Raw genomic sequence first — 26,097 nt, 5'->3', positions numbered from 1 at the left:
AAGATCTAATTTCAGTGTAATTCCTAAATGTGTATCTTAATTTTCTTAATTTGTTTGAATTCAATCTAAGTGAAAGTTCTCCTAAAATTCTAATTTCATGGAAAGTCCTAAGTGATTTAATTACTTTTAATTTAAGGATTAATGTACAAAACCCCACAACTTATGTGTGGAGCCGACTCGGGCTTGGTATGCCACTCAAGTATCCAAGTTGCCTACGTATCCCAGCCTTACTGGAATCAGAGTTGACGTAGTTCGGTGCACCTGAACTAAGCTACTTATGCCTAACTCATTTGGGAAACCGATCTAGACTGGATTGACTGTTTCAACATTTTTAAGAGAAATTATTTAATTCAAGTTGAAGATTTTATTATCCTAGGACTTCATCTAAGATGCTATATGGTCCTATCTAAGTGCAAGACGTCCCTTAGACTAATGCAGGTTAACTTACATCCTAGGTAACTAGGTTTGTCCTAGGGGAAAAGTGAGGTGACTAATGTAACTAGATCTATGGCACGGTTGCTATCCATAGCAAACGCCCGTGATGAGGCTGGACTCCTAACTCTAGGACTCCCTAAAACTTAGGACACAACGTGACGTAAGTGTTCCTTAGGGGCCCTAAAGGTTTATACGATAGGAGACCGTAATCCAACGGCTCCTAAGACACGGATCGAGTTAATTTGATTTGCTGAACTTAATGATTTTCAATTTTTGAGGATTTTTTATTCCTAAACATCTAAGGAATACCAAAGGCTCTATGGTTCGCAAGTTTCGGCCTCGAATCGCAACCATGGAAGAGAATCGTGCTCTCAACACTTGTATAATTTAGCACGTAAATTATAGTATCTTATTGCTTGGCATATTTCTCAGGATTTTCGTGGCCAGTGGACCTCGGAGCCAATATCATACTATAGTTTACGCACTCCAATTATGCAGGATTAATCGCAATTAGTATACGATTACAGTTGCGATCTCGGCAGTTAAATTGTCACAGAATAGCCAATTTACAAAGGCAATCTATGAACTCTAAGGTTTCTATTTTAAAAAAGTTAGGGATTGAATTTATGATGAAAAGTTAAGGTTTTTTGGAGATTTTTACTGACTTTTGTATTGATTTGTTATTAAATTATGATTTAATATCATTAAGACCAGATTGCTAGGATTAGACAGTAACCCTAAGCAATCAAACTCCAACTTAGTTGAAACATTTCCAATAACAAGATATGGATGATTGTGGCTTACGAGAAAAATTTCATGAATTATCATTAAGATTTGATATCAATTTCTGATTTTTCAAAATTCAAATCAGATTATAGATTAACACAGTAACCTATATCATATCAATTTTAAATTACTCCAAAATTTTACAGAATAAATATATAGATGATTAAATCTTACTGAAAAATTTGTATGAATTAGCATTAAGATTAGATATCAATTTCTGATTTTTCAAAATTCAAATCAGATTATACATTAACACAGAAACCTATAGCATATCAATTTCAAATTGACTTAAACTCTTACGGTCTAAAGAAAATCATGAGATTAGACTACTGTATGAATTTCATTGATTTTTATTACGATTTGATGCCCATTTAAATTCACACAAAAATCAGATGAAACCAAAGAATTACTTAAAAAGCAAACCTAATGGTATCCTAAAATCAAATGAAAAATTCCAGTAGATATATAATAGATTATAGAATTTATTATCAAAATTTAAAATCTTAAAACTTAAATCTCCTCCATAAAATTGGTTTTTAAATATAAGAGATCAATTTGTTTTCTAGGCGTTGAAACCCGTTTATTAAAATAAATTGTAAAACCTTATCAAATCTTTGTAAAATTAATTGAAAATATTTCTCTAACATTCTAGTAACCAAAGTTACTGGTTTGTAAAGAAAAATTTTGAAAATATATTAATTTAATAAGAAAAAGAATTATGGCACGTAAAACGGGGAAGAGATTAGAAAACATTAAAAATCCATATTTTTTTTAAAAATATTTTTCAATGGAAACTTCCATTTATTATTAGGCTTTAATTCTGGAAAGTTTCATCAATTTTTAAAATGATTTGGTATTTATTAAAAGTAGCTGAAATTTAAAATAATTAATAATCCGATTAAATAAACTCCAAAAAATATGAAAATTTTTGGGTGATCTAAAAACCTTGTAAAACTACTGGAAACAAACTTTCACTAAATTTGGACATGATTTGATATACTTTTGGCTCCATTCATCAAGAAATAACCCTTTTCGGGGTTATTCTTTGAAAAATAGAATGAAAAATAACACGGCTGAACCGCGGTTGAAAATTAAGTTTCGAGTAGTTTTGTATTTTATATAAAACCCAGAAAATATCAGTTTTTAAAAAGAACCATGTTTTCAAACACTTGCTTTGATAATCTAATTTAAATCTATATTTAATAAAAACAAAAGAAAACCATTTTTAAATGGAGGAAAATTAATTTTTTGATCAAATTTTAGATTTTGAAAACTCATAATCTATATTATAACATACTGGAATTTCAAAGAAAAATTCGTTGATTTGATCCATCAAAATTAAAACCCTAGCATGCTTTTTCTACTTCACAAAAATGAGGAATCCTTACCGTTGATCGCGATCCTTGTCTCTAGGGTTGGTGATCCAAGATATACGCTTTGTCCAACCCTTTTATACGCTTAAAAAAGATCCAAAGAAGACTCTAATAATTCTTGATTGCGTGATGCCTTGGAGAAGAAGAAGGAATTCAAGAATTCCCTCTGTCAAGAACACTTGAGAGAGAGATCACACCTTAAGAGATAAGAGGTTTTTTTTTTTTTTTTTTTCTTGTTGGGAGGAGAGAGAAAAAGGACGAATTTGGATTTTTTTTTTCATCTTTCTAGGATTGTTTGCTTTGATTTTTATACAAAAAAAACTAGGGTTAAGGGAGAAATAGTAATTCCAATGTGAGAGCTCCCTTTTTGGCTTGTTTCCAATTTTCCCCTCTTGCTTTTTTTCTTTCTTGTTTCCAAATTGGCTTTGATTCCAATCTTAATTTCTTATCAATGAAGACATGCTATTCTTATTCCACATTGCTTCTTTGGAAGAAAACCTTTTTAAGCAATCATTCATCTTTTCCTTCTTTCATTCTTTTCATTTTTTTATTCTTTTTTTTTTAAAGAAATATGATGTCACCATTGTGACATCATCAAGGTTGGGTGCTCAACTCATGTGGGTCAACCATGTGGGCCACCCACCATGGTGGTTGACCCATATGGGTGAACCCACATGAGCTCCATCTTTGCGGGCTTTAGCCCAATGGGCTATTTCACACGGGTTTCGGATTTTTCCATAAAAAATCATTAAAATCTTTCTAAATTCAACATTCTATATATGGACCCAACCCATTTGACATTTATGGTGCATCCCTCACACATGATCGGACCATCCTTTTTGGAAAATAACTTTTCGGACCAAAATGCCCCCTATTTGACCGTTAGACATCCAAACGCGACCAAAATACCATCAGATTGATTCACCCCTAAAGGGAAAAATTAAAAATGGAAAATCTTTGTGGTCAAACTTCAAAAATAGAAACTTTTAAAATTGGGTCCTTTCGGTGAGCAATATTAAACAGGATCATTTGGTATCCCCTGAAAATACCCAAAATGCCCTCAACACTTAGAATTTTCAAATTAAGCGAAACTCTTGAGAAATTCTAAATTTAGCAGGTTTTCCAAAAGTCAGGAAATCATTCATAATCTCTCAGAAATATTTCGGTAATCAAAAGAATTACACAGGAAAAGACCAAATTACCCCGAGATGCTAGAATTTGGCGAGATTAGGGAAAACCCTGAGAAATTCTAAAAATAGCAGATTTTCGAAAATTTATGAACGGACTCAAGATTTCTTAGACACAACTTAGGGACCAAATATGATATGTTTGGAAATATCTAAAATACCCCCGAAGTACAAGACTAAGAGAAAATCTTGAGAGATCTAAATTTAGCAGGTTTTCCAAATCATACAAAATTACTTTTAATCCATCAGCCGTACCCTCGAGATGGTTTTGGACATATGAGAAATGATTGAAATATCAATAAGATGATGAAAATGTGGAAGCCCCATGAGTTTCTAAAAATAGCAGCTTTTTCAAAATTTGTAAAATCACTCAAGATTTCTCAAATATAACTCGGGGGTCAAATGAGACACATCGGGAATGACCAAAATACCCCTGCAGTTCAAAATAGGCAAAAATGAGGGAAACCCTGAAAATTCTAAAAATAGCAGGTTTTTTCATTGGTTTGGAAACTTGAACTTTCATCTTCTAGAGGCCAAAGGAACCCCCTAGAGACCTTCAGGATCGCGAATCAACTTCAAAACTCCCATAATGAAATGAAATCTACCCTAAAATGTATGTATGCCTAATCTAATGCTGAATACGGATTCAAGACTCGATGATACTACCGAATCTTTTGCTTTTTATAGCGTAGCAAAATGGGGGTGTCTACAGATCCAGTTTAAACAAAAATCAATTTAGAAAGAGTTGAGAAGCAGAAACATCAGAAAGCGTAGTTCCCATAAGATGATCTGAAATCCCACTAGGCAACCCAGGAGGGGGGTGAATTGGGTGTCTTTAAAAAAAATTATCCTCTTTAAAAACTTTCGTAAGGTTAGTTTCAAAATTTTAAATGAATATCCTCTCCTAGACTTTTTGTCAAACACTTGTTAGATGGCTTTTGAAAACCCTAGTTGATTATTCCCTTTTTAATCGTTCTATGAAAATACTTGGTGGTTGATTAAAGATTGTAAATCCCACAATAAGATAAAGGAATTAGATGAATGGTTACTTTTAGGCCTTTTATCAAACACTTGGTGGAAGGTTCATGCAAACTTCATTAACAAGATTAAATGGGCTAATTAGCAAGGTACTAGATAAGCAAGTTAATTACCAATGCTAACTACTCACTCAATTCTAAGTGTATAAATGCAAGAACAAATAAGAGTGAGGGTGAGAGAGATTAATACTACACAAGAGACACGAAGATTTATAGTGGTTCGGTCTTAACCCCAAGACCTACTCCACTCTTCTCAAGTTTTGTCTCCTTGAGGAATCCACTATCTTCCAAGGAACTTAAATACGGTGTTCCTTTCACCTTTTATAATCTGAGCGTCCAAGCTCCAAGGGTCTTAAATACGACGCCCTTTGTTGCCAAGTTTACAATGAATAAGAAGATGGAAGCACACTCTTTAGCCTCTTGAAGGCTTGATACAATGTAAAGCTCACAAGAGTCTCTTAAAGATAATTACAAAGATAAGCCTAGGTCTAATCCCTTTAGATATTCCCAAATTGAGGCACAAAGGGTGTTTTCCACTCTCTAATATGTTTACAACAAGTTTAGGAATGAGAGAGATAAGTTCACATGCTTAGAAAATCCATATATATATAGAGGAATCCCAAAACTAACCGTTACAAGGGCATTTCTATAATTCTGGGCAACTTCCCAACGGATCTATTTAGGGCATTTTTGGCATTTTCCAGATTTCAGACCCGGTTTTGTAAAATTCATATCTCACTCGTTTCTCGTCTGATTTCGACGTTCTTATACTTGATTTGAACGAAAATGATGAGAACTTTCTGTTAAAAATATTTTTGAAAATATTTTTAAATTTTCAGGATCAGTTATGATAAGATTTATGCCCTGATCTCAAAATTCAAGTGCTAAGTGTGCCGATTTGAATCTTTTGCAATTCTAAGCTATCTATGGCACTAAGGCTTTGGTCCACGGGTCTTTTCCTTATATTCTAATATTATTTGGGATCTTATTAGTGACTTGATTATGCCTCAACATGGGATACCTAAGTGGGATTAAATTATACAATCTAACACAAGACTCATTACCCACATTTTCAACTTTAAAGCTCATCTTCAAGTCTTCGTCTCTTGCATGGATCACTCCTTCAAGTTGGTTCAAGCTCCTTGACATTGCATGTGGTTCATCTTCAAGCATAGACCATGGAATGATGTATGTGCTAGCCGGATTGACCTGTGAATTTCCTGTTTATAGCACAACACTGAAGGCAAATAATTAGTCCATAAAAGACTAATCAATTTGCATTAGTTAATCATCAAAATAAGGTGATTGAATGAAGCCATGGGGAACCCTTGGGCTAACATGATCGTACCTCAGAAAGGCACCTTAAGCTTGGAAGAGCCTCGGATGCAATGGTGGTTGAGCCAATTTTTCAAGAAAGGTAAATCATAAGAGTTTAGAATTTCCTTCTGGTTCATCGAATACCATTATTGTCAAGAAATATTTGTCTGAACGCTTGTCAAAAGAAAAATCCACTATACCAGTGTCCAAATATTCCGAGGTCCCAGTTCATATTCCCTATAAGGAAGATCTTAATCCAAGATATTTCATGCCCTGTGAGACTTGTTTGTTCATCCCCAGTAAATAATTCAAATAAACTTGTGTAAAAACCAGTTTACTAGTTCATCAGTTACCAATTGCCAATTCGCCAGTACCAGTTCACCAATTGCAGCTTCCAGTTTATCCATTTCCAGTTCTCCAACTCCCAAATTATTCCGGTCCTAAATTATAAAAATGATATCACTATCACCAGTCTCAAGTTCAATCAGACACCAGAACCAGTGTTCCAGTATCTAGTATTCCAGTATTCCAGTTCCAGTATATCTAGTATTCTACTATTCCAGTATTGCAGCATCCAGTATTCCAGTATTCCAGTTCCAGCATCCAGTATCCTATCGCCAATTATCTAGTGTTCCATTTTCTAGTACTTCAGTTTCGGTATCTAGTTTCAATTCCAGTATCCCAGTATTTCTACACTCCAATTCCTGTACCCAGTTACAGTGTTCCAATACTCCAATTCTAGTATCAAGTATGTCCTTGTTTTAGATTCCCGGTTCCCGGTGTTTAGATCAAGATTCCAGTTTCCAGTCCTAACATCCAGTGATCAAATTCAATCCCAGAGGAATCCATCAAATGTCAATCCAATCTAATCCCTAGTTCACCAGGTAAACTTAGCCCAACCGCCTTTTTGAGGTATGTGTTCATCACAACACCGTTTTGAAAAATCTCAAGATTAGCATAGAATATTTGATCAATTCGGGATAGATTATAGCATTATATTCAAGAAAGAATTTCCAACCTTGATGAACGAAGAGTGGCCTGAGTTGGAATTTTTCGAAGTCTCTAAACATTACCCTTTTTCCAGACTTGAGAACTCGTTTTGATTATTCTTCATAGCAGTCCACTGCTCTTTTGTTGAAGAAGCGTTTGGTGGGGAATACTTGTTCTTCGGGTTCGATTCGAGCCTTTTTGCCCTTTTCTACGGTAGTTTTCCTTGATGCTGACATTTTAGAGAGCTAAGGTTTTGAGAGGGACGAGAAAAACAAGAGGAAAATAAGGGAAAAATAGAGGGATGATGAACAATGAAAAGAAGATGAGAGATTAAAGGAGATATGGTAAAGAAAATAACGAACAAGAACAATGGAGAGATTTAATGGAGAGAAACGAAGAATAAGGAAAGAGAATGAGAAAAGGAAGAAAGGAAATTGATCAAACCTCACTAGAACCCTTTAATCTTGAAGCTTTGGCATTAAACAATTGATTTAGAGATGAAGAGGAGTAAAAAATCTAAGAGAAAAACAAATGGCGGGAGTGAAAAATGAAACGGTGGGAGCCATTTTAAAAGCAGTTTTCGATCGTCGCGGTCGACCAGGCTACTACGGTTGCCTGCCGTGATGCTACTGTCCATTTTTATTTTTCACTCGCGACCATCCGCAGTTGTCCGGGTTACCGCGGTCGTCCGCCGAGCCAAATCTGTTTTCCTTTTTATTTTTGTCCAGATTGCCTTCCACGGTCGCCCTCCGAGGCTCGGTTGACCGCCACACCCCTGTTTTCAATTTCTTGATATTTTTCCAGGGATTTTGTGGACAAATTAATTTTCTCCTATTTTTCTCACCTTTATGGGATTCTAATGAATATGCAAACTCTATCCCAAGACAATGTGAGGACTCCTAAAAATTCATTTCTAATCTCCTATCATTTAAGCTCGAATGGATGAATGGACATATGTTTTTAATGAAGTTCTTTGTGGATGATCTAGGTGAGTTTTGCTAGATATCAAAATATTATGTTTGATCAATGTTTAGCAATATTTGACATGTTAGCTCATCTAGATTTGGATGCTAAGTGCACATTTGTGTGTTTTTTGCACTTAGATGGATATTTCTAAAAGATTTTCAATAAAGTACAAGCATAGTCTAGAAGAGAAGTTTCTTGTTTTCTACATAGACTATGAGATGAATGTGATGTGATCATGAAGCTCAATAAGCAAGGATACATTCTATTAAATACATGACTAATGATATGTATCTATGCTTTATTATAAAATGATATGTCATTTAAGCACGAATGATCTAGATACAATGAATGTAACATTAAAATAGTATCTAGAAATAATTCATATGATACAACAATGAAAGCACAACCCCATATATTAATAATTTTAAATAATGAGTTGAGTGGAGAATTTTGGAATGCAATTCCATTTGGTTCCAAACAAGTTTGTGTGTGGGAGTGTATCTTTTCTTATCCATACAAACTTGCTTGATTTCACAAATCTAAGCCTACACCTAGATTTCACAAATCTAAGATCTACCACAATATGAACATGAATATGTGTGGGTAGATGAAGAGCAACTAGAACCACAAGAAAACATATGATGACAAACATGTTTGTCCTTTTCTTCTTGTAGTCTTTGGTTCTTCATAGAGAGTTCTGTACTAACTAATTTGATCTCATTCAATTGATTTTCAAGGCAATTTGTTTGTTGAGATAAATTAATTTTTAATTTTTCTTCATTCTTACAAACAAGTTTATATTCTTCATTTCCTTTTCTTTTCCAAGGATATTGCACTGTTTAATTAAGTCATCATTCTTAATTATCAAGATTTTGCTCAAATGACTTAATTTTTCATTTCTTTTCAAACAGTCCATTAACTTCCGATTTTAAATTTTCAATTTGTTTTTCTAAATCGAAAATTTAATGTTTGAAAGAATTCTCCTTTGCAAAATATTTTTGTTTATTCTCTTTTTGTTCAACAACAGTATTTTTATCATTTAAAAAGAGAGTATCATCTTTCTCATAAACATTTTCAAGATTGGTCCAAATATCTTTTGCATTGGAACATGATGAAATCTTCTCAAAAGTATTGGGACATAGTCCACAACATATTATAATAATAGCTTTTGAATTTAATGAAAATAATTTTGCATCATTTTTAGTGCATTTCCTTGGAATAGAAAATCCCTTTTCAATGACATCTAAGATGTCAAAGTCTATGAATTTGAGATAGGCAAGCATTCTAATTTTCCAACGTCTAAAATTTGTTCCATAAAAAATGGAGGAATTATAGCGGATTGGCCTAGCTCAAAATCCATTGGATTGTCACGGATCTTTATCTCTTGTAGATTTTGAATTTAAAAATCTCTTTAAGAGCCTTAGCTCTGATACCAAGTGAAATACAAGGTGACAACCCAAGAGGGGGGGTGAATTGGCTACTTAGAAATTTGGGGCTTAATTAATTGAGTTACTAAAATCAATTTACACATTAAACCTTAACAAGTTTAACCCTTGATCAATCAATAAGGATATTTAGAGATAGGGTTTGGATGTTACTTTAAATATGCATTCACTAACCCTTGATCAATTAAAACATAAACATAAGTTGGGTTAGAGATTACTAATCACCATAATGTGCAAATGAGAAAGAAAAGAAGAAAGCATCCACAAGGCACAAGATTTATAGTGGTTCGGTCACAACTTGACCTACTCCACTCTTCCAAATTTTTCTCTTTGGGATTCTTCACTAACCAATAAGATTCTTCAAAGGGCGAATCTCAAAGCCTTACACCAACTCCTTCTTCAAAGGGATCACACCCATTTCTGCACGAAGCCTTTCCGAGGACACCTTCCTCGTACAATTGATTTACCATTCTTTTCGGGCCAAATGGGAGACCCTCAAACATAGAATGAAGAAATAAAAAGAAAGAAACTCTCAATGCCTCTTGATAGGCTGATTACAACATTCAAAGCTCACAAACTCTCCAAGGAATATATACAAATGTAAAGCCTATGGAGATCCTCTTGATAGAATGTAAAATTACAAGTTCAAAGAGGTTTAACATTTTATATAAAAGTTTAGGTTCAAGAAGATGTAATTTGATCTTGAAAAAGGTTGTGTAGAAAGGTTTTTGATAGTGTATATATAGCCCACAAGGAAATATGACCGTTTGGAGGTAAAACTATAATTTACAGGGTCGAAAAAGTCAACCTACGAAAGCCCCAACGGATCTATTTTCCAGTCGTGGCAGTCGACCAAGGCACGACGGTCGCCCGCCCTTATCGGGCTCTTCTTTTGAAATTCAAAATTCATACCGGCGCGGTTGTGGACCCCGATCCGAGAGAGGCGGGGGGACGTGCCCCCACGCGAGTCTCATGATCATCCACGTGAAGGAGAGCTCCGCCAAGGAACTCTCGAAAGAGTGCCTCTCACAGCATGAGCGGCGATGTGAAGTGAGATACCTCTCGATTCGGGGACTAGCCCGGATTCGAGATGCACCTTAAACAAAGAAAGAGTCGCCATCCAAGGAAGTGGGCCCTGGATCCCATGCTGTGCTTTGTCGCAACAGATAACCAGAGATACAAAGGGTCCGTGCCTGATGACGAATGGGGAAGGGGTTAGGCGCCCCCAATTCGCCCATGTGCAAGCACCTGGTCTCTTATGCCATTTATTATTAACTTTGAAGAGTTTTGGGCAAAAATCATGTGAAATGGGAACAATCATCCCCGAGATAACGTCTATCTAAGCATGCATGACCCGGGGATGGGCAAAGAAAGTGAACATCCAAATCCTAACTCATCGCATCTAATCCTAACTCATCACATCTAAGAAAGCAATAAACAATCGCATGCATAGCTACAGCTAAACAGATAATGACAGATATAATGAGATAAGGAAAGCAAATATCTAAGTTTAGACAGATAATCAAGCTAAGGCGAATGGATAAACACTATAGCTAAGCAATCAAAGCAGTAAGGTAAACACACTAGCATGCGAGCCTATGCAAGAGATAAGACTAAGAAAATGGCAATCGATCGCACGCTAGAAGAACAAACAAACTAGAATGCATAAGAAATCTAAGATAAGCGCACAGCAAGCTAAAAGGTGTAAGAAAAGAAAGAAATCGGAAAATCAACGGCACGTGAGAACCAAAATGCCAGGGGAAAGAAGATGGAACACACGATAGGCTCAGAGGGCGATTCAAAAGGAATCAAGCCCAGCGATCCTAATCTGCTGAAGATCGGACAAGTCTCGCGATCGTCATAACCTATCGTTGGGCTCAGCGAGGGCAATCCCTGTAAAGGGGCCACGCTACGTCATTGCCCGTCCCAAAACCCGATAAAACATCAGAAAACCGATGGAAACCGAAAATCACGATGAAAACCGAAAATGGAATGAAAAGAGGGCTCCGAGTGACCGGGCAATCACCATCCTTGCCCATTTTTGCTTTTGTTTTGAAATGTTTGAAAATATTTATTAAAAATTTTTGACTGAACTTGGGTGGACGAAAAGATGAGAAATATTTGTAAAATGGTGATTTAAAAAATGGTGAAAGGGTGCAAAAATGGTGTGTGAAAATAGTGTAAAAAGAAAGGGTGTAAAAATGGTGTGTGAAAATAGTGTAAAAAGAAAGGGTGTAAAAATGGTGACTGAACTCAGGATGCCAGCAGCACGCCTGAGCTGCCTACGTACCCCTCAGCTAGGGATCAAGCCATCCGTAGTTCGGACTAGATTTTCCTAACTACACTCTAATGACTCGAGATTTTTGAGATTTTTGATCTTTCAGATGTTTTTGATTTTTTTCGACACAAGAGGACAGAATCCTATCATCACAAGGGGAGGACAGACTCCTGATATCCCGCAAAGATTGGACAGCATCCTATGCTTTGCGGGGGGAATGAACAGAATAACAACTCTGCAAGGGTTGGACAGCATCCTATACCTTGCAGGAGCGGATAAAAATCACATGACTTGATGAGGGGATGGACAGAATCCTAACCCCTATGATGACAGGACTGACTCCTGAAAGACTAAAGGACTGACTCCTATGCTGAAAACTGACTCTGAAAGATGGAAGGACGGAATTCTAAATTTTATGAAGGGATAGGACAGAATCCTAAACTCTACAGGGGTAGGACAGACACCTAAACCCTAGGATGGTAAGACTGACTCCTAAACTCTCTAGGACTGACTCTAAAGAGGAAGAAATCCCTTAACCTGCAAAAACTCTAAGGCAGGAAGGGAAGGGGGTGGCTCAAGAAGCATTCCGTCATAACCCTAACCTGAGAAACAGGAAATCCTGGTGTTCGAGAATGGAACGGCAATGCCCACACAAAGTCCTAATGGGGTCCTCAAGAAGACGAAGGGAGGATCCGACACTAAACGTAACTCAATGACAAAGAAATTATTTACAAGGAATGATATACAAGAAAGCCATAAGATTTTAAAGAGCCAACCCCAAACAAACAAGGTATACATAACATCAGCAATCAGTAAATCCAACACACAGCCAACACAATTTGGTCATGGAAACAGCAAATGCTAAGAAGAAGCTAAGTATTACCTCCCTTTCCTTTTGCTGAAGTTGCAGGATTCTGGTCAAATTACCAGAACAGATGGAGAGGCTGAGTGATTGCTCAATTTGGGTAACAAATGGCTCGATCCAGGAGAGGGTTAGCTGAATCGACGAAAATGCATGCCAGAGAAGGTGACGCTGCCGGAATTAACAGCTCAATGAAATCGATACCCGGAATCAGGCGAAATAACCTGAGAAAATATCTGGAATCTCTTTCTCTTTCTCTATCTCTCTCTCTCTCTCTCTCTCTCTCTCTTTTTCTCAAATCTTTCTTCTTTTTTTTTACAGAAAGAAACAGAGGATTCGAGGGTTTAAGGGAGGAAATAGTGAAGATAATGGGTTTTGAGGTGGCAGAGGAGGTGAAATAGGCTTGCCGGAGAAGAAGGTAGGTTCGGTGGTTATGGGTTTGCGGATTTGGGGTGGAGGTTGGGCGATGGCCGCCGGTGATGGGGGTGGAGAAATATGTAGAGGTGGTGGTCTGTGGTGGGGGTAGAAGAGATGATTCGGGTTTTTGAAATGGGTTGGGGAAAAGGGCAGAGGGTGACCGGTGGTGACGGTGGCCGATGGGGATGAGGGAGGAGAGGAGGGCCGGTGGGTCGGATTCCGGCAAAGTCGCCGGAATCGATGGAGATGTGGGTATCTCTCTGCTTCTCTGCTTCTCTCTCTCTCTCTGTTTAAGTGGGAAATGGGTTTTGGGTAAGGGTTTGAAGTAGTTTTGGGTAGAAATGGGGTTTGGATGGTGGTGATGGGCGGTTTTAATGGAGGTGGTTTTTTTTTTAAAAAAGGAAATGGTAGAGGTGGAGTTGCAGAGAGGATGGACGGTTGGTGGGGTCGCCAAAAATGGAGGTGATGGTCTCGAATTCGCCGGATCCCATGGCCGTGGGCTCACCGGATTTGGTGGAAGAAGATGATAGCCGTGGTGAAGGTGGAGAAGATAGGGTTTCGAGAATGGGTTTGGTAGAATGGGTGCCGGATTCCGGCGGGGTTTGCCGGGGAAGAAGATGATGGTGATGAAATGGTTGGGGGTTTGAAGGTGGGTGGCCGAGAAAATGGCTTGGATTCCGGTGGGTTGCCGGAATGGGTTTTGATGAAAAGTGGTAGAGGTGGCTGTAGAGGTTTGGGGTGGGGATGGTGGCCGTGGATGGTGGCTGGTGGAGGTGGAGAGAAGAAGGAGAAGAGGAAGAAAGCAAGGTGGAGGGGAATCGGCTTGCCGGAATCCGGCAAGCCTGCCGGAGAAGAAGATGAAATTTTTTTGTTGTTGTTTTTTTTTTTTTTTTGTTTTGGGTTTTGCTGGCCGACGGTGGCTAGGTGGTTGTAGAGGTTTGGGGTGGGGATGGTGGAGGCAGTGGTGGTGGCGGTGGGTTTCTCCCCTCTTCTTTTTTTTTTTTCTTTTTTTCTTCTGCTGGTTTTTTTCTCCCTCCCTGGTTTTTTCTTCTGTTTTCTCCTCTGTGCGAGAGATCAGAGGGAGACTCATCATGAGTCATCATGAGGGGAGAAAAATGAGAGTTTTTTGTCCCCCTCATGTCCCCCCCATTTCCTCCCCATTTTCTCATTTTTTTGTAAAAAAAAAATAAAAAACAATCATCACAAATGGCATCGGATGCCATTCACGTCTGTTTTAAATTGAAAGAAAATGATTAAAAGAAATTTGAATATAAGCGGATCCCACACAAGCGGGTCCCACACCAGCGGGCCCCACATAAACGGGTCCCACACAAGCGGGTCCCATATCAGCGGGCCCCACGCAAGCGGGTCCCACACAAGCGGGTCCCACACAAGCGGGCCCCACACAAGCGGGTCCCACATTCTCCTTTGCTCTAATTAATTCCATTTATTTTCCGCCTGACCTCGGGATTTCATTCGAATACGCGGGTTTAGGGCCCTGTCAAAATGGGGTGTCTACAGCGGTCGACCGGCCTAATGGCGGTCGCCCGGCGAGGGCTTACTGTTTGAATTAAATTTTCGCTTAAAACACTATCGCGGTCGACCGGACCCATAGAGGTCGACCGCCCACATCATACTGGATTGTTTCTGTTTGAAATAGAAACGTATCCGTGGTTGCCCGGCTTGCCCCGATCGACCGGCCTAATAGAATTCGAGATGGCCTGGATTTTCAGGTTCCATCCTGTGGTTGCCCTGCCTAGCCTGGTCGACCGACCCTGAGTAAAATTCCATTTAACTTTAAAATCCAGGGGCTTTTGGGCTATGGTCTTTGGGCTTTACTCCAAGGTTTTCAAACACATTTGAGTGTGTTGATGGTTTTCAAAGATGTAAAATGTTAAGTATAAAAATCATTTTGAAAACCTTTTAAAGGTGCATTTTATATAAAATCAAGAGGACTCCAAATACATTCTAAAAATAAGAACTTTGAGTCTTCTTGGAATGTCTTGATTCCTTTGCACTTTCTTGGACTTCTTTGGCTTGGGTGAAAATCTTGACTTTGTCTTGGCTCTTGTGACATCCTCAAATCTTCACTGCATGTTGTGAGGTGCATGAGGTGTCACCAATGACTGGTTCAACACCAAGCTTCTTCTTGACACTTTCTTAGAGAACTTGTGGGATCTTCTTCATGATGAGCTTCTTTATTTGAACATCTTCAAATGAGGATGTATTCACCGTAGGTGCAAGCTCTTGGTTCCCTTGAACCCATGTGCACCCTTGGGCTTACAAAATATAATTATAAACTTCTGAAAACTTAAATTTTCAGCCAAGTTTGATTCGTTTTGATGCCGATTTCGCTCTTCGAGCAATTGCCTAGAATTGAGGGATTTTTCGAAGAGAAAAATCAAATATATAGCAAAACAAGTTGGAATTGGATGAAATTTTACTCTAGTAGTTATTTATTATTTCTAGATTACTCAAAACTTTTTGTGGTTTTTTGATTTATTTTAATATTTTTAAAAATTATTTTAAAATTGAGTAAATTATTAAAAATACCAAACGAATTCGAAAAGCGACGAAACATTCCAGATCAATATCTGAAATATATTTGGAGTTTTTATAGATTCTATTTTTGAAAAATTACTTTTCTTCATGGTTTTCTATTCGAAGCATCGTTCTACATGCGATTACGGTTTTCATGTAAAATTGAGATTTTTAAATAAATTTCTTTTCAAACCAGTTACTTATGTTACTGGGATGATGTAGAAAATTTTTAGTTAATTTTCACAAAGTTTTGATTTAAATTTCAAATTTTTATGGTGTTTTGAGTTTAAAGTTTCTAGGAAATCATTGATTTTTCATTGAAAATTAATTTTTAAAAAATCTACCAATCTTAAAAGCCTGAAATTTGGACAAAACATAATATGATTCATATTTGATCATCTGTGATTTTTTCATGATTTTAGGATTACAATAATTATTTATTTTTGATTTTTCTTTCAAAACATCTAGATTTTATTAGATTTTAAATTGGTGGCAAATCAAAGTAAAATTTGATAAAATTTTTGTTGTAGGATTTTAATATTATTATTAAGTTATTGTAAAATTGTGAACTGATTTTGTGCACGTTTGCCATGTGATATTTTGTAATGTTAACAACCTGGCCTGATTTTGATTAAATCATTTAAAATTAAATTTAATTCTAAAAATCGTAAAAAATTTCAGAATATCTTACTTTCCAGTATGTCTATAATTCTTAAACCACCTAAACAGAAACCTTAAAAATCAATAACTTCCTTAACAAAGTGCTAATCTGGCCTAAATTTTGTGAAAATCATTAAAAATTGAATTTAATGCTAAATACTATGAAAATTTCAAGAATATCATAATTTTCTAGAAAGTATGTAATTCTTAAGTGGATGAAACAGAAACCGTAGGAATCTTTATTCTCCTTTGTAAACTTGCTATTCTAGATGTAAAGATTGTATTCATAATCGTATCCTAATTGCGATAAATCCTTAATAGTTTAAGCATTTAAATTATAATATCTTGTTGGCGCCGAGGTCGTTGTCCACGAAAATTCTGAGAATATGCAAGGCAATAATATATTATAACTTATGTGCCAAATTGTATAAGGATGGAAAGCACGATTCCCTTCCATGAATGCAATCTAAGCACAGATCTTGTCAACCCTTAGAGCCTTAGATTTTTTCCAAATTCTAGGTATTAGGAGCCATTAAAGAACTGAAAAATTAGCAACTTAATGAATTGAGTTAAATTAATCCATGTTCAAGCTATTTTTGGAACCGTTGGATTGCAGTATCACCTCGTAAGAACCCTTAGAGCTGATTAGGAACACTTACGTCGTGTTATGTTCTAGGTTCTAGGGTGTCATAGAGTTAGGAGTCCAGCCTCATCACGACCGGTTGCTATTGATAGCAACTGAGTCTTAGACTAGTTTCACTAGTTAACCCTTTCCCTATAGGACAAGCCTAGTTAACCTAGAATGAAAGACCCACTTGCATTAGTTCAAGAAATATTTTGCACTTAGATAGGACCATAGCATCTTAGATGGAGTCCTAGGATAATCAAATCTATCTAACTTGAATTAAATAATTTCTCTAAAACTGTTGAAACAGTCTATCAAGTCTAGATCGGTGTCCTAGATGTCTTAGGCATATAGCTTAGTTTAGGCCACCGAACTACGTCGACTCTGATCCCAGTGAAGCTTGGGTACGTAGGTATAGACACCCTCATTTTGCTAAACTTTAACTGATAGTAGCTTAATATTGATCCGTGAAGTTTCAATGGTAAAATAAGCATCCTACATTCCTTGGAATCCAAAATGGTAAAGAGATGTACCTAGTAAGATGATTTGATCTGAAAAATTAGAAAATACCCTACCGGATGACTTAAGTGTGTAAATCCATGAGAAGACCCCCTCTATCATGGAATTTATATATTAGGTCATTAATACCTCGATCTGACTTTACAGATAATCGATCGAGACAAAATAAGCTAGGGTTACTTCACGACCCGGGCCCTGATTCCATTCCGAGACCCGCTTTCTGTAAATTTTCAGATCGATGGCAGATCCTGACCTAGGTATCTTTGTTTACCAAGGATTTGAGATCATTTAAACAAAGTAATATCAATCAAGGTTCATCTCAAGTTTGGATTAAATACCGAGTCACTTTAATTAAGCAAAAACCCAGTGAAAAGTTACGGATCAAGACGGGATAACTAAGATCCGTCAAAATCATCCCATTTAATCATCGATATCAAAAATTTATAATGTCTCAACTATTGTCGATATCATGGTTTAATAGTTTTAAACGTTGGCCCAAAGTTGATCGAATCAGTTGGTTCGTTTGGACCATTGATTTGCTCGATCTTTGGAAAAATGATCTACCGACAGAGATCGGGGACTCGCATTGGTTGAAAATTCTGAAAACAGTATTTCTATGACAATATTGGGCTTAAATGAAAGAGAAAAAATCAACGATTCCAACGGCGAAAAAATTATCGAAATCGGACTTCAAAATCTCTTGAAAACCGCGTTTTTCGATTTTCACATTCAAAATATTTGAAAAATCTTTCACAAAGATTCTAGAAGATTTGGAGGCATCATCTCATCCATTCTTTTGATCTCCTAAGGATTGCAATTGATCTCAACCACCAAATCTTAGTCCATATCTTTGCAAAGATTTCAGGATATTTGGAGACCCCATCTCGCCCGTTCTTTTGATCACATGGAGATTGCAGTTAATCGCAGTTATCCAAATTGTTGCCATTCTCTACAAAGGCAACCAAATTGGACATTTCTCTTGTCTTGAAATTTGCTTCCAAATCCACAAAGATTCCAAGGACAAGTGGCGTCATCCTGGACCTTGAATTATTCCTAAATCTTTAGTGCTTGATCCTGGCCGCATAAGTGCTTGCCATTTGAACATGGCCATGGCTAAAATGGAAGATGCCAAAGAAGAGGGAGAATATTCTAGAAAAATTCGATCTTGGCCATTCTTTCCCCTTCCTTTTTCCATCACTCAATCTCCACCCTACACCTCTAGGACCCATAGATGGCAACTCAAGCTCCTCCTTCTCCTATAAATATCCCTTCATTGCTCCATCCCAAGACAATTGAATACTCCAAGAGAGCCCAACCGAAAAACCTGAGCTCTCTCTCTCTCTCTCTCTATAGCCACTTAGTCAATTTGGCCTCACCCTCAATCCTCAGCAGCCCAAGCTGTAGCCTAGCGCCTTACGCCATCTCCCCAACCCAAGCCGCACCATACTCGTTCTCAACCCAAACCCATGGCCAACTTGACCAAAACCCCAGCCCGTCCGACTTTGACCCACACCCGATGGCTCTTTTGGCCTTGACCCCAACCTTAACCGAAAGCCACACCTCATCCCTAATCCGAGTCAGCCCAAGCTAACCCGACTCAACCCGATCCAAGCCGGACCTAACCTGACTCAATACGGTCCGACCCCCAACACAACCCAACTCAACCCGGTCCATCTCGGACCCAACTCGACTCAACCTAACCGGTCCAACATGGACCCCATTCGACACAACCCGACTTAACCAAGATCCGCACCACAAACTGCAACCCGCAACCCGCAGCCCTAATCCAACCCGGATTTGACTCAACCCCGACATTAAACCAAAACCCCGACGTTAAACCCGACCTGAAACCCACAGTCCCGATCCAACCCGGATTTAGCTTAACCCAAATCAGACCTACCCGGTCCAGCCCCAACTCACACAACCCGAGTCAACCTGATTTCAGCCCAAGCTAATTCGGTTCAACTCGGAGCCGATCCAAGCTAACCCGAGTCAGCCCGGGTCCAATCCAAGCCAACTCAGGTCTAACCCGAGTTGATCCGAGCCAACCCAAGTCAACATGACCCGATTCAACCCGGCCCAAACCGGGCCTAGCCCGACCCAATCCAACCCAACCCATTCAACCCGGCCTTACCTCAACTCAACTTAGTCTGTCCCAATTCAACCCATCATTCTTATCAGTCGTACACCATCTAATGTTGCCATGACCCATCCCATAGCCTAAATTACTCAACCCATCCTCATAGTTTATAACTTGACCATACACCCCATCCTCAACATCATTCAGCCCCAATTCCATCAGCCCATCCATAGCACCATCCCACCATGTACTGCCATCCCTCTTATCATTTAATCATACCCTCATGCCATCACCCATAGCCATCAGCCCCATTACATTACCTATGGCCATCAACCCCTTTATTCCGTGACCTATATCCCATAGCTCTAATCAATCATGGACTTACACCCCATTAACCCACAACTCCTATGCTATATACCGTAGCCATCACACCCTTAGCCTAAATACAACACCCATCATCCATTCATCATCCCTGCAGCCCATCCAATCATCCCATAAGACCTCGCACCCCACGCTCATCCATATAACACATGCCCCATCTCATTTTCACATACTTCCCAACCAACCGAACCCAAAAACCATTTCAACTCCAAACCCCACCCAAAACCTAATGAACCATGCTCTTTTGACTGTCATGTTGCACCGCATCCCAAGTCAAGTTTTGTCAACCCAAGTTACGCCTCGTGACTCACTCGAGCCATGCACCTAACTCAGCCATACTCGCCTTTGCCCAACCGAGTTGTAACCCTTTTACTTCACCGAGTCATACCTCTTTGACTCAGCTGAGTCACGAACCTTTAGGCCCAATTGCACTACCCAAATCTTGAACCAAGTTGCACCCTTATCCTTAACCAAGTTGCATCCCATTGGCCGAATCTCATGAACCCATACTTTGGATTCCCAAATTCAGTTTGACTCCATCCTTCATAGTTGATTCCCAATTCAAACATCTCACTCCCAAATTCGAGCTTCCAATGCAAATTTCAAATTTTAACTCTCGATTTTCAATCTCACCCTTTCAACCCCAAACCCAAATCTCCCCATGGAACTACGTGTGGCTTGATCCCCACCACGGGGTACGTAGGCAACTTGGCACTCCCAAGTTCAGTCGCACCTTTCTGCACCTTTCTCCATCCTCCACACCCCTCTTCATCTCTTCCATTCTGTTGTTCACCCTCTCATTGCCCTTAAACCTTTTTGCATGTTAGATGTTTCTTTTTGCCTCATTGCATGATTAATTGCATAATTGTTCTTATCGTATGCTTAGAAATCACATGCTAGGTGTTTCGCTTTGCTTTCTCTTGCTTTGCATGCTAGTTGCTTTCTTTGCATGATTAATGTTGTTTGTTAAATTTGGAACTCAAAAGAATTCAAAAATCTTACAGAATCTAAGAACTCGTAATCACTTGAATTAGAACATCCCAATCTCCTGAATATAAAGTTCTAAGGTTCTAAACTTAGAAATCATACTCTAGGTTCCCCAAAATAGAATTCTTGGAATCCAAACTTCTCAAATATACTAAAAATGCAACTTAGGTCCATTGCATTAGATCTAGGTTTATATAGCATAGGTCATTTTAAGTCAAATCAATTAATCAAATTAAACCAAATCTCATCAAATCTCATAAAATGTCAAATCACTCATATAGGCATCTAAGCATTCTAGCTAGGCATTTAGGATCACAACTCCTGGCCCGCATGAGTCTAAACGGTGAACGGCTAAACAATTAGAATGCATTTAGGTGAATAAGATTCACATTCACCCCTCTTAGTTAAACCTAAACAATTGAAGCTTTTAAAAGTGGAAGTCTGACTTTGTGGGACCCGATCTCGCTAGAGGGGTACGAGCGCGTGAGGCGCTACACTCTCTCTTGGTCTCTTGTACCTACGCGATTGACGTGTGCTTTTTATTATTGATTTTAATTACCCATCCAAGCAGGCAGCAACCAAGCCATAGGGTGCAAACAAACATGCAACCCAATACCCATAAGGGCAGGGGTAAGCCGCCGAGCCTAACAAGGTGTGATTTAATTCATCTTTTCCGTGAACTTGGGATCACTAAGGCAATTCGAATTCCACACAAAAGAGAGTGACAGAGTCGCCACCTAGATGAGGGTTCTAGGACCCATAATTGACCAGAAATCTAGACTCGTTACCTGGTTACGAGAATGGAAGGTATGGGGAGTTACCACCACATGCACCATTCCTGCCCGATAATCGGTCTTCAATTCCAAAAAGTTAACTCTTTTGAATTTCTTTTAAATAGCTCATTTAACTCTATATTATGTGCGAACTACGTGACATGCATCCTAAGATCTAATTTCAATGTATTCCCTAATGTGTATCTTGATTTTCTTAATTTGTTTGGATTCAATCTATGTGAATATTCTCCTTAAATGCTAATTTGAGGGAAATCCTATATATTTTAATTAAGAATTTATAAAAAAAACTAATATACAAAACCCCACCATTTGTGTGTGGGCCCGACTCGTGATTGGTATGCCATCAAGCATCGAAGCTGCCTACGTACCCAAGCCTCACTGAGATCAGAGTCGACGTAGTTCGGTGCCTGAACTAAGCTACATGCCTAAGACATCTATGACATCAATCTAGATTGGAAGGACTGTTTCAACAGTTTAAGAGAGATTATTTAGTTCAAGTTAAGTAGATTTTATTGTCCTATGACTCCATCTAAGATGCTATATGGTCCTATCTAAGTGCAAGACATCCCTTAGACTAATGCAGGTGAACCTACATCCTAGGTAACTAGGCTTGTCCTATGGGAAAAAGGGGTAATTAGTGTAACTAGATCTATGACTCAATTGCTAATAATAACAATCAGTTGTGATGAGGCTGAACTCCCTAACTCTAGGACACCCTAAAACCTAAGACATCGAGGTAAGTGTTCCTAATTGGTTCTAAAGGTCCTTACGAAGAGATACCGTTATCCAACGGTTCCAAAAGCATTGATCAAATGATCTTAATTTATTAAGTAAATAATTTTCAATTTCTCGAAGATTTTCAATTCCTAACATCTAAGGAATAACAAAGGCTCTATGGTTGGCAAATTTCAGCCTTGAGTTGCATCCATGGAAGGGCATCGTGCTCTCAATCCTTATATAATTTAACACATAAATTATAGTATATTATTGCCTGGCATGATTCTCAGGATTTTCGTGGACAGTGGACTTCGGAGCCAACAACATACTATAATTTACATGATCAAATTATCCAGGAACGATCACAATTAGTATACGATTATGAATGCGATCTCGGCAATTAAACCGTCCCACCATAGTCAATTTACAAAGGGAATCTATAACCTCTAGGGTTTCTGTTTTAAAAAATTTTAAGGTTAAATATATGATGAAAAATTAGGGTTTTCTTAAAGTTTTCACTGACTTTTGTGTAGATTTGCTATTAAGTTGTGATTTATTAACATTAAGACTAGATTGCTAGGATTACACAGTAAACCTAAGCAATCAAACTCCAAATTCATTGCAACCTTTTCAGTAACAAGATATGAATGAGTTTAGACTACTGGAAGAGTTTCATGAATTTGGAATAAGTTTTTCTATCAATTTCTGAATTTCTAAAATTTAGGTCAGATTGCAAATTAACAAATCAACTCATAGCATACGAGTCTCAAATCAATTAAAACTATTACAGTATAGATATAATCGTGGTATTAGACTACTATAAAAATTTCAAAGGTAAACTATCAAGATTTGATGCCAATTAAAATTCACACAAAATTCGGATAAAATCAATGAATCAATTAAAAAGTAGATTAAATGGTATCCTAAACTCATATACAAATTCCAGTAGATATAAAATTGGCTATATGATTTACTGTCAAAATTTCAAGACCTAATAATTAATGCTCCTCCATAAAATTGATTTTTGAATAAAAAGGGGATTTTGTTTCCTAGAAATTAAAACCCATTTTTTAAAAAGAAAATTGTGAAATTATATTAAACCTTTGTAAAATCTTTTGAAAATTTTTCACTAACCTTCTAATGGCCTAAACTACTGGTTTGTAGGAAAAAGATTCGAAATTTCATTAATTTAATATAAAAAAGAATTATGACACGTAAAACGAAGAAGCGATTAGAAAACAAATAAAAAAACCTTTTTTTGAAAACACAATTTCTTGAGAAATTCTGGAGAGTTTCATCAATTTTTAAAACCTTTTGATATTTATTAAAAATGGCCAAAATTTAAAATAATTTAAAACTGGGTTAAAAAAACTCAAAAAAATCCAAACATTTTTGGGTGGTCGGGAAATCAAAATATCGGTTTGGAAACAAGATTTCACAAATTTTTGACATGGTTTGATATACTTTTGGCTTCGTTCATCAAGAAATAACCCCTTTCGGGGTTCTTTTTTGAAAAATAAAATGAAAAATAAAACGACCAAACCGCGATTGGAAATTAAGTTTTCAGTAGTATTTTATTTTATAGAAATCCAAAAAAATATCAGTTTTTAAAGAAACCCATATTTTCAAACACTTGCTTTGATAATCCGATTTAAATCCATATTGAATAAAAAAGGAAAGAAAATCATTATTAAATGGAGGAAAATTAATTTTTTGGTGAAATTTTGGATTTTGAAAACTTATAATCTATATTATAACATACTGGAATTTCAAGGAAAAATTCATTGATTTGATCTATCAAAAGTAAAACCCTAGCATGCTTTTCTACTTTTGATATTACAAAGATAAAGATCCTACCGTTGATCGCGCTCCTTGTCTCTAGGGTGCGTAGATCCGAGGTATACGCTTTGTCGCACTCTTTTATAATGTGAAGAAGACCCAAAGAACACCCCAAAGATCCTTGATGTGTGATTTGTTGAAGAAGAAAAGGGAATTCAGGAATCCCTTTTGTGAAGAACCCTTGAGAGAGATGAACACACTTAGAGAGGAGGTTTTTTTCTCTTTTTAAAAAATTCTTTTTTTGGGATGAGAGAGAAATAGTAGTTTCAATGTGAGAGCTTCATTTTTGGCTTGTTTCCAATTTTCCCCTCTTGCTTTCTTTCTTTCTTGTTTCCAAATTGGATTTGATTCCAATCTTAATTTCTTGTCAATCAAGATATGCTATTCTCATTCCACATTACTTCTTTAGAAGAAAACCTTTTTAAGCAATCATTCATCTTTTTCTTCTTTCCTTCTTTTCTTTTTTTATTCTTTTTATTTTTCTTTTAACAAATATGATGTCACCGTTGTGACATCATCAAGGTTAGGTGCCCAACTCATGTGGGTCAGCCATGTGGGGTGCCCACCATGGTGGTCGACCCATATGGGTGAACCCATATGAGCTCCATCTTTGTGGGTTTTAGCCCAATGGGCCATTTCACACATGTTTCGGGTTTTTTCCGTAAAAATTCAATAAAATATTTCTAAATTCAACATTTTATATATGGACCCAGCCCATTTGACATTTATGGTACATCCCTAACACATGATCGAACCATCTTTTTTTGGAAAAATAATTTTTCGGACGAAAATGCCCCTATTTGACTATTACACATCCAAATGTGACCAAAATACCCTTAAATTGGTTCACCCCTAAAGGGAAAAATTAAAAATAGAAAGTCTTTGTGGTCAAACTTCAAAAATAGAAACTTTTAAAATTGGGTCAAATGAACAATATTAAACAGGATCATTTGGTATTCCCTGAAAATACCCAAAATGCCATCAACACTCAGAATTTCCAAATTAAGCGAAACCCCTGAGAAATTGTAAATTTAGCAGGTTTTTCATAATTCAGGAAATCATTCATAATTTCTCAGACATATTTCGGGGATCAAAAGAATTACACAGGAAAAGACCAAATTAGCCCAAGGTGCTAGAATTTGGCGAGACTAGGGAAAACCCTGAGAAATTCCAAAAATAGCAGATTTTCAAAAATTTATGAGCGGACTCTAGATTTCTTAGACACAACTTAGGGACCAAATATGATATGTTGGAAATGTCTAAAATACCCCCGAAGTGCAAGACTAAGAGAAAATCTTGAGAGATAAATTTAACAGGTTTTCTAAATCTTACGAAATTACTCGTAATTCATCAGCCGTACCCTCAAGATGATTTTGAATATATGAGAAATGAATGAAATATCCATAAGATGATGAAAATGTGGAAGCCCCATGAGTTTCTAAAAATAGCAGCTTCTTCAAAATTTGTAAAATCACTCAAGATTTCGCAAATATAACTCGGGGGTCAGACGAGACACATCGGGAATGACCAAAATACTCCTGTAGTGCAAAATGGGCAAAAATGAGGGAAACCCTGAAAATTATAAAAATAGCAGGTTTTTTCACTTGCTTGGAAACTTACACTTTCATCTTCCAGAGGCTAAAGGAACCCCCTAGAGACCTTCAGGATAGCGAATCAACTTCAAAACTCCCATAATGAAATGAAATCTATCCTAAAATGCATGGATGCCTAATCTAATGCTGAATACGGATTCAAGACTCGATGATACTACTGAATCTTTTGCTTTTTAAAGTATAGCAAAATGGGGGTGTCTACAGACTCTCGTCAGTCAAGATCGATGCTGTACACTTCGTGCGGTACA

Source organism: Tasmannia lanceolata, unplaced genomic scaffold (genome assembly GCF_043159265.1).
Source record: "Tasmannia lanceolata isolate RefF3 unplaced genomic scaffold, GAP_Taslan_0.1 ptg000015l, whole genome shotgun sequence".
NCBI lineage: Eukaryota > Viridiplantae > Streptophyta > Magnoliopsida > Canellales > Winteraceae > Tasmannia > Tasmannia lanceolata.
Note: the sequence above shows the minus strand (reverse complement) of the source record.